General features: G+C 38.5%; 1 long non-coding RNA gene across 1 annotated transcript; it reads right to left on the reverse strand.

The window, feature by feature from the left end:
* Window positions 1-3821: 3821 nt before the first annotated feature.
* Window positions 3822-6985, reverse strand: LOC107968054 (uncharacterized). The gene is made up of 3 exons (XR_001708929.4): window positions 6827-6985; window positions 6642-6750; window positions 3822-4083 (listed from the first exon to the last, which is right to left on the reverse strand). It is a non-coding gene; the product is annotated as an uncharacterized LOC107968054 (long non-coding RNA).
* Between the last annotated feature and the right edge of the window lie 3340 nt (window positions 6986-10325).

Raw genomic sequence — 10325 nt, forward strand, 5'->3', positions numbered from 1 at the left:
TGTCGTACAGCGTTCCTTCCAGAAGGGACTCTGAATTGGAGTTCACTTAGCCTATGTCTCAGTCAATGTCTGGGATGTTGCTATTCTTTAAAGTACTGCTAACAGCATGATTGAGGAATCATTTAAATATAAATATTGCATTTATAAATGGGGCTCAGTGGGAACTTTTAATTGTTCACAGACAGATGCACACACAATTCCAATATCACTTTTACAATGAAAATAAAAGACAAAGAAAATAGAAACCATAGAAGTGTCATGTTTGTAAAGAATAGAATGCTGACCTCAGGCGATCCGCCTGCTTCGGCCTCCAAAAGTGCTGGGATTACAGGCCAGCCTAGCCAACATGGTGAAAACCTGTCTCTACTAAAAATACAAAAATTAGCTGGGTGTGGTTGTGCATGCCTGTAATCCCAGCTACTTGGGAGGCTGCGGCAGGAATATTGCTTGAACCTGGGAGGCAGAGGTTGCAGTGAGCCGAAATCGCGCCACTGCACTCCAGCCTGGGTGACAGAGCAAGACTCTATCTCAAAAGGAAAAAAAAAAAAAAAAAGAATAGAATGCTTAGCTTTGTATTGTTTTAAATAAATAATTTACTATTTTTATTACTATATTTCAGTCAATTTTATCTCGGTTTTACTTATTTTAGCATTTGGTATCTGAGTACAGTGTTAATCTGAGTACAGATTACAGTGTGGAATCAATTTGGCATCTTTAGTTTGGCTAAAAGGCATATACATGTTGAGTGTTTATTTAGAGTTTGCTGTGGTTTGAACGTTTGTCCCCTCCAAAACTCATGTTGAAATGTAATCCCCAATGTGGCAGAATTGAGATGTGGGATCTTGAAGAGATGATTCATGGATTAATGGATTGATGGATTATTATGGGAGTGGGACTGGTGGCTTTTTAATAAGTAGAAGATAGACCAGAGCTGACATGCTCAGCCTCCTTTCCAGGTGATGTCCTGTGCTATTTTGGGATTCTGCAGCGATCCCAAAAGCAAGAAGACCCTCACCAGGTGTGGTCCTTCAGCCTTGGATCCTCAGCCTCCATAACTGTGAGTAATAAACTTATTTTCTTTATACATTACCCAGTTTCAGGTATTCTGTTATAAGCAACAGGAAGCAGACTGAGATAGGGTTCATTGACTCTGATGCATATGTTTCTTCTTTTTATCATTGTTTGTATTGTAAACAGAGCACCCTTTTGCTGAGCTACTATTCTATACTGAATAAGGGAACTATTCATCATGTATTTTTAATATGACTTTGCCACTGGCTTGGCTCAATGAATTCACGTATTGTTTTTGAATTACCTTTCTTTTTACTACTTTCCTGAAATTTCAGCAACTTCTTATTTAGAAATTAGAATAGGGCATAAATCAACACTATGAAATAAATTTAAAAGAATAACATAGGTTCATAAATCAATATCAATGTTATCCATGAAATCAATTTAAAAGAATAACAGGTTTAGAGTGGAAATATGCTCTGTCTCTCTCTCTTTCAATCCAAGGAAGTTGTCAAATCCTGGATCTTCTACATTTCCTTGTATCCATCCATCTCCTCTATTCTTCTCCTACGCCTCTCTCATGCTTCCTTTGCCTATTATTTAGGTTAGTATAGGGAATATCCAAGCTATCTCTGATTTCAATTTTTTCCCTTCCCATTCATTCCAGATAGCTGTCAGATTAATGTTTCTGGATACCTCTGACTTACTAGAAAACCATCAATGGCTCACCATTTCAAAATAAATAAAATCTATGCAATTTAGCCCAATATTACAGACCCAAATTTGTCTTTTACATTTGCTTCTCTCACTCTCTTCCTTCAGATTTCTACTGCATTAGAGAAGCCAGATTAACTGGAAGATATCTCTGCACATTTTATATACTTTTCTACCTTCATTACTTTGTTCAACTGTTTTCCTTCCTCTGGAAAACCTCTCTCCTCCCATGTCTGTTTTCTCAAATTGTAACTACATTGGGCCCAGATCACATACAGTCCCTGAAACTGGCTATGACTTTTCAAGTTTCTGCTCTTCTTTAGTGGCTTTAATGATATGTCTCTTGATGACACCCAGAACTTCCTGTATTCTATATTAATGATTTGTGTACATGAAGACTTTCTCCTGAGAGACTATAGCTCCTTGAAAACAGATAGGAGACTCCTTTATTTTGTATTTGTGATTGAGAAATACTTATTTTCTTTCCTAGAGTGCCCAAATACTCAATAAATATCTAATAGATGACGGAAATGCTCTTTGAGTAGATGGATGAGAAAAGAAATGAGGGAGGGCATTTTTAAATAGAATTTGAGAGTGTTTTGAGCTGATCATCTTGTTTTTCTCTCTGAAGCAGTTATGAGATTGTTACTGTTGGGAAAGAAGAAAGATAAAGGAGAAAAAAATCTTAGGCAATACATGAACAGTTTTAAGAACAGATGTAGCTTGTGGCCACATTATATTTAATAAGATAATAACAGTAAATTCTGCTTTCCCATGTGGTTGGAAATGGAAATGGGCCAGGTCAACTCGGTATATAAATTTTTTTCCAGCAACATTTTGCTCTTTAGGCTCAGAATTTGAGGCAGTGCATGGTAGAAAAAGCCTGTAAGTTTAATTCAAAAACTGTTTTGCCATACTTGAAAAATAGTTTTTGTAAAGGCTTAAAATAATTGCAGACAAATAATACAGGGGAATATGTAATACAGCCAGGGACCAAAATAATATAAATGATTCCATTAAAAAAAAACTCTCACAATTGTCAAATAGACAATGGATGCTGCATTTGACAGTGTGAATCTATATAGCTGTCTTCTCTCTATGTAGTTAGAAAATGGTCAGAGTATATAGTGAGCTGTTCAGATCAGGCAGGGAGCCAAGTTAAATTATTATCATTAGGAAAACAAAGTCCTTGAACAGAGGAAGATAATGATCTCTTCTGGAGAATCAAGGTGATATTTGATAAATTGTGTCACACTCTTTCTTTTTTCCTCTTTTTTTTTTTTTTTTTTTTTTTTTTGAGACAGAGTCTCGCTCTGTCACCCAGGCTGGAGTGCGGTGGCATGATCTCGGCTCACTGCGACCTCTGCCTCCTGGGTTCAAGCAATTCTCCTGCCTCGGCCTCCTGAGTAGCTGGGATTGCAGGTGCCTATCACCACTCCCAGCTAATTTTTGTATTTTTAGTAGAGACGGGGTTTCACCATGTTGGCCAGGCAAGGGCCGCTTTTGAATCATGGGACTAGTTTTAAGTAGAAAAGATATTCAATAGAAAGTTTAGTAAATAAAGAACGGACAAGGAGAAACACAGCTAAATAGAAAATAAGAAAAGGGAAAACCTAGAAAAATATCTTAGGTACCTATACTAAAGATTTGGTTTCTGATAGTTCTTTAAGAAGGATGAAACATCAGGAGAAAGATGCCTGCACTAGGCTGAGATTCAAGAGACCTTGGCTTTTGTCCCTGGTAAAACTTGGCAAAATGTCTCATGTGATTCTGTGATCATGTCTCTGAACTGACTCAGGTCCAGCACTCAGACTCTCCCTCAGGCCCATTTACATCTCCTTTTTCTTTGTGTACCCCAGTAATAGAATCCATTGGGTAACATTGAAGCAATGACTTCAGTTTTCAGCTTGAAGGTCCAGATGGTTTAGCCAAAGTGCAAGTCAGTTCCTGAGAGCAATAACAACATGAGGTTATCAGAACTGTGTATGCCGTGACTCTCAGATGTCTGAAGGCTATCATGCGAAACCTGGCTGTTCGTGGAAAGAATTAGTACATGGCTACAGCTACTTAAAACATTGACCTAAAATAACAGAGTCTCAAACAAAATAGAGTTTTATTTCCTTCCCATGTAAAAGTCGGAGGAGAGCAATTCTACTCAGCCATCAGATACCTAGGCAATTGCATCATGCGCTGCACCATCTCTCCAGTGCTGTTCTCATCCTTGTGGTTTTCCAGGGCTTGTCACCACATCCATTTTTCAGGTAGCAGGATGGAGCAAGGAAAAGGAGATGATACATCTCTTCCACTTTAAGTTTCAGACATCTCATTAGCCAGAACTTGGTCACGTGCCACATCCATCTGCAAGGTAAACAGAAATATAGTCTCCATCCTGAGAGGTCATGTGATCTAGATAAAAATTCTATTACTATGAAAGGAAAGAATGGACTAATGAGGTAAACAAGTGTCTCCGTGGAAACATGGCCACCCATGCATGAGCACACACTCCCTTCCTGTATCTCTCTCTTTTTACCACTGTAATTTTCAATAAAACCACACTCCAGTCATTTGTTAAAAAGTGCATGTTAGTATTCTCACTATATAGACATTCTCAATGTTTCATTTGGCCAGTTTATTAAAGTCAGCATTTGAGGCAGGCCATATGGGTGTGTTTAGCTGCAGTGAATCAGTCATTTTGACTAAAGGAAATGTTTTTGGAAGGACATTGCAGAGAGAGCCCAGCGTGGGCTCAAAGTGATGAATGCTTTGTTTTGCAGACTACTTTAGACCAGGTGATTTTGGGGGTGAAGGAGTAAGGTGGGGAAAATCAAGTATTCTAATTAGACAGCTGATGATGGATTATAAATTGTAAATACTTCTCTTAAATAGGCAAAGAGAAAAGGCTTTTCTTGATATAATCAGGAACTAACACAGTCCCAATGGCAACTGATAATGATTAAACTGACTGGGGAATGATTAGGAGACATAAAAGGGAATATATAAAAATATTGGAAAGAAGCGTCCATCATTAGCTAGGAGAAAAACCTGAAAACCATGGCAATAATAAAAGAAAAAAAACAAGTGCTTCACTAAAGAGTCTGAGGTTGGCACAAATACCAAAGTATTCTCCAGAAACTTCAACCCAATAGTATGCACTGATGAAGTGATATTCCATCCCATACATTTCACAATATTTTAATGTTCTCTTATTCCCGCATTAGAAAATAAGAATATCCATATTCGGAACAACTGTTCATCCTGAGTCTAGTCATATTTTTGGCAATTATATTCAGCAACATTTTTAGGAGAATGTTATATTTCACCATGATATCAAAAGCTGGAGATTATTTAAATTCTTCTCAACTCAAATCCTGTATACCTCTGAACATTTAGAAAGAGCTCTTTTTCTTGCCAGTGAAAGCACCTGAGAAAATAAGGCCCTTTGATTTTTTTATATGGGCCTTTCCAAATATTCTACTGCACATGACATTTTATTAAATCTGGGTTCTCTAAAAAGGAACTTTATAAATATTCACACAAAGATACCTTTCATTCCTTGTACATCCATGTGTACATTGTATACCTATGTGTTTGTCCATGTGTGCGGATGCCATGCAAGAGAGAAACTTAACTAATTGTTTAATGATTGTTCCACACAAACTTTGCTGAAAGTACATATAAGTGCTGTTTTCACAGATTGTCTAATGAGTTGGTTTTTGTTTAATTATAGAAAGCAATTAAGTCTGCTGTGACATTTGAAGAAAGCCAGCAGGGTTTTCTTCTCAGATGTTTTCAGTTTTAAAGTCCAAAGAACTAGAATGAGAGTTGTGTTTGTCTCCAGCTATGAGTATTTCAAATGAGCTGTAAGTAAATAATATTTTGTGATGAGATTTTCTAATAAGCAGTAATTAAGATTTTCTTACTTATTTCTTAAATGATGACAGACACAGCTCACTCCAATTCTAGTTTGGTTTAACTCTGTGTGTGTGAAATACATTTTTATTTTTCATATTTTTAAGGCACAACTATTTACTATCAGCATTTTGTTATTTATACATCTTTTTAGTCAAAATTTTATAACAGTGGCCACATAATTTTTTGGAATAAAGTCGTAGTCAATTTTTTTAAAGAGGCATTTAAGGGTTCACTGTGGATTATAATCTATTTCTGGAAGCACTCAGCTGGAAAAAAAGAAGTGAAAGCAATTCCAAGTTTTGACCAGCATCTTTAAAATATAAGAACATCATTTCCCAGGGAAACAATGAAAGCAACAAATGGTAATGTCATTTAAAAAAAAAATTCAGGTCAGGCGGTGGCTCACGCCTGTAATCCCAACACTTTGGGAGGCTGAGGCGGGTGGATCATGAGGTCAGAACTTCGAGGCCATCCTGGCCAACATGGTGAAATCTCGTCTCTACTAAAAATACAAAAATTAGCCAGGCTGATGGGAGGTGCCTGTAATCCCAGCTACTTGGGAGGCTGAGGCAGGAGAATTGCTTGAACCTGGGAGATGGAGGTTACAGTGAGCCGAGATCATGCCACTGCACTCCAGCCTGGGTGACAGAGCAAGACTCTATAAAAAAAAATAAATAAATAATTGGAGGCCTTCCACAAACATTTAAATGATCAGAATCAACTTTGAAATATGTTATTTAACTAAGTCTGTTTTACCTTCAAAATGAACCAAGTTAGTATGATATAATTTATGAGTAAAATCTGTTGAAATCTTGAGCTTTATGTAATAAGAGTTTGAGAATGCACAAGAATGAGGCAGCAAGAATGAACAAGCCGTGAAAAAGCACAGCCTCAGTTTTGTAGGTTGATTTGCTTCATGGGCCAAAACTGCTTTCAGAAAATATTCTGACATTAGCAAGAATGCTTTAAGAACAGAGATTTTTGTCTACTGCATTCATACTTACCAAATCAACCACTTGCAATGCTGTGTTGAGAAGCAGTAAAAATAAGCCGGGATTAGGAGTCTTAACGACTGGCTCACTCCCTTTTCTTCTTTTTGGCCCTCTGAAGTCACTAGTGTATACAAACAAAAACTTAGAAAGAAAAAAATCTCAAATACAGTATTGCCCAACAAATGCAGTGTCCTCACCTCCTCACTCTTCAGAAAGCCCTCTGATCACCTCTGCTCACAAGTGCTACTTTGGGAAGGGTGGCTCTCATGACACCTAGGCAGGGGACAGGCCATGTTTAGCAAACACTAGTTCTTTCCTGTTACAAATCCTAAAACCACAATACCCATCTGTATGAGTCCGTTTTCACACTGCTGATAAAGACATACCTGAGACTCGATAATTTATAAGGAAAAAGAGGTTTCATGAACTCACAATTCTATGTGGCTGGGGAGGCCTCACAATCATGACGGAAGGTGAAAGCCATGTCTCACATGGTGACAGACAAGAGAAAAGAGCTTGTTCAGGGAAACTCCCCTTTATAAAAACCGTCAGATCTCATGAGACTTATTCACTATTATGAGAACAGCACAGGAAAGACCCACCCTCATGATTCCATTACCTCCCACCGGGTCTCTCCCAACACATGTGGGAATTCAAGATGAGATTTGGGTGGGGACACAGCCAAACCATATCACCATCCCTATATGTATTTGTCATTTAATTGCTGATTCTTTGGTCAAAATTACCTAATATTACCTTTTTTCCTGATCCTTGATTTTGAAATAAGTCCTATGAATCTGAAAGGTATTAGTTCTTTACTTGAGAGCCACCTGCTTGTTTCCTGATTGCAGAATAATGCAGCAAAATGATACAGGATGGAATCCCCTCAAAGACAATGCCTCTGGAGAGAGATCCAGCAACTTACAGGAATGGGTCCACCTAGTTCAGGGCAGCCTGTATTTGTGGAAAACCATACAGCCTATATTTGTGGTAAACCATACAGAACTTCACTCCAAACATATTGATAATTAATGTGTTTGAAATGAGAAAGAGGATGCAAGTCTGTAAGGTGATCATATTAGCAACATGGTTTTCAGAGAAAGAATGTGCACCCTAGCTCCTTTGGAAGGAGTTGCTTGACATTTCCCAGTATCTGAAATCAAAGTGCGGATGCCCTGCCCAATCCCCCTCAGAGGAGCACCTTTGCAGCTGATCACTGCCAGCCAGGAGCAGCCTTGTGTGTTCTGTGTGTGCAAGGTCAGGAAAAAGTTTGAAAACATAGCTATGAAGTAATAGAATATCTCTGTCAAAAAAGAAGTAGGGTCACTTATGATTGGAAATGTTTGAGCTGTAGAAACTGTTGAAAAACTAAAGGATACTGCTTTTGTTTTTGAGTTATCTCTCTTTTCTTGTCCTCAAAACAGAATGGAAAATAGACACCTATGTGGGTGCACACACACACTCTCACACGCACGCATGTACACACACATCTTTCCTCTCTCACCAGAAAAAAATGTTGTGTTGGAGAATAATGCAAACAGGCAAGGAACAAGCAGACTTTAGACAAGACATTCATTTATTGTTACAAAGTGATTTGTGGCTACTCATTGCCAAATGACTGGAGCATGCAGTAATGGAAACCTGGGAATTAAAAAAAAACAAAACCTCAAAACACCAAAACTTACTGCCAACTCCACTGGTCAACAATACACTTAATATCTCAACCCCCTACTCCCTACCAAATAAACAACCTTTGACTCGGAAGCCTCCTTTATATCTTTGAACTTGGAAAAACAATGGGCTTTGCTGTTTTATTGGTGTTTAATTCCCAAGCACTGGTCCTTACTTAGGGATGGGGTTGCTCATGCAATTTAAATGTCCTCACATAAGTAGATTTTTGGCGATTGCTCCTGCACTTTTCATTTCAGTCAGCTGAGCAGGGTTTCTACATCCTATTTGCCTCCCTCGGAGAAGAGGAAATTTCTGCAAATTATTTTCTGTTTATTCTTGTGGTAAGGTAATTCACTTCCTCTAAGGCTCGACCTTCGGATTTGAAAACGAAGTGAAAGTGAGTGTGAATACTGACATGACATCAATGTTTTGGAGATTGAGGGAAATTTCCCTTTGGCCAGTGGCTGATTTAAAGATGTAAAGAGTCCTATGTGGGGCATACTGAGTCCTGGTCCAAACCGACCTTCCCGTTCAGATGGTTTGGAAACTAGGCTGTGCCACATGCTATCTGATTTAGAGGTTTCTCTTAATCCTGCTATTTCCTATCATACATCAGGGGCTTTCACAACATAGCACATGTGTCTGGGAAAAACTGTAAGTGAAACAACCAGGGCAGATCTAAAGACCTAAGAGAATGGTGAGCAACTTTTTATTTTTTCATCCTGCCCAATATCCTAAGTGCCTCTCCACCAAGAAAACCCCCCAGAAACCAAAAAACAACAATAAAAAAGATTAGCTGTCCACTTTGACCACTTTTTTTCACTCAAAATGAATCATAGAATTCCACAGATTAATTGTGAATTCTTATATCTTAGGCTGCCTTCATTGAATAGACAGATTTTAAAGGAAAAATTGGCACTCACTCAAACAATAAAATGGTAGTATTAAGGAACCTTTAAGAATTAGGATCCGGGAGGCAATGTTCCATTATTTCATCATTTAAATTTATTTGGGTTTTTGGGAATGTATGAGTGAGTTTACACCCACTTTCATTTCATTTCCGAATTTGAAGATTGAGCTTTACAAAGAGGTAGTGACTTACCTCAACTCACACAATGAACTTCCCCAAAGAGGTGTGGTTGGAATTAGAGCTTATTCTACCCACGCCAGTGTTCACATAGCAAGTGTGCTCTCTAATAGCTGATATTCATATAGTGTTCGGTAATGGCCAGTTTCCACATACATCTTTTCTTTTAATCACACTCATATTGTGTGACAAGCATATTCTCTTTTTATGGACTAGAGACCGTAGATTACAGGCTACTGCAAAGCAGGGATCTTGTCTACTTTGTGCACCATGCTATTCATATGGCCTGCTGTGTTGTAAGTGCTGGACAAGTAAATGAGGGAGAACTTGTCCCACAGTTGAGAAGGGGTGCTGTGGCCTTCTATCTATAAATTGTTATTAGACCTCTGCTCAAACATTTTCAGTGATGAGAAATTCATTGCCTTCCAAAGCAGCCATGGTACATATCCTTTCTTATTTTAGTTTAGTTTAGTTCAGTTTTGCCTGTTTGTTTTTGCTTCACAGCTCCTCATTGCCTTCTCTTCTACTCAGAGTGGTTCTGTTGATGTCAGTTATGGTTGCCGGGCTCTTAGGGGCAGACGCATAGCCTAGGGTAGGCCTTTCACAGCATCCATCCCCCATCTACAGTCACTGGTCCAAGAAGTGACCACTTTGGGAACCAGTCATGGTTCTCCATCATACCTGTCAAGTGGAAGATGAAGGAGAAAGGGCCACTTTCTTCTTTTCTGATTGCAAACTCTGGTAAACCCAGTGCTTCCAGAGGCCCTCTTCGCTCTTGTGTATCAAGAGACTGCCTGAGAAAGAAACCAAACACAAGACAAAAACCAAACAGAAATGGACAGCATGATGGCAGCTATTGAAACCTCTAAATCCTCTATTCCTAGAGCTAGCTCCACCTTTGGGTTTCTCAATTGTGTGGTTAATACCTTTCTCTTTTT

The sequence above is a fragment of the Pan troglodytes genome, chromosome 14 (assembly GCF_028858775.2).
Source record: "Pan troglodytes isolate AG18354 chromosome 14, NHGRI_mPanTro3-v2.0_pri, whole genome shotgun sequence".
Lineage (NCBI taxonomy): Eukaryota > Metazoa > Chordata > Mammalia > Primates > Hominidae > Pan > Pan troglodytes.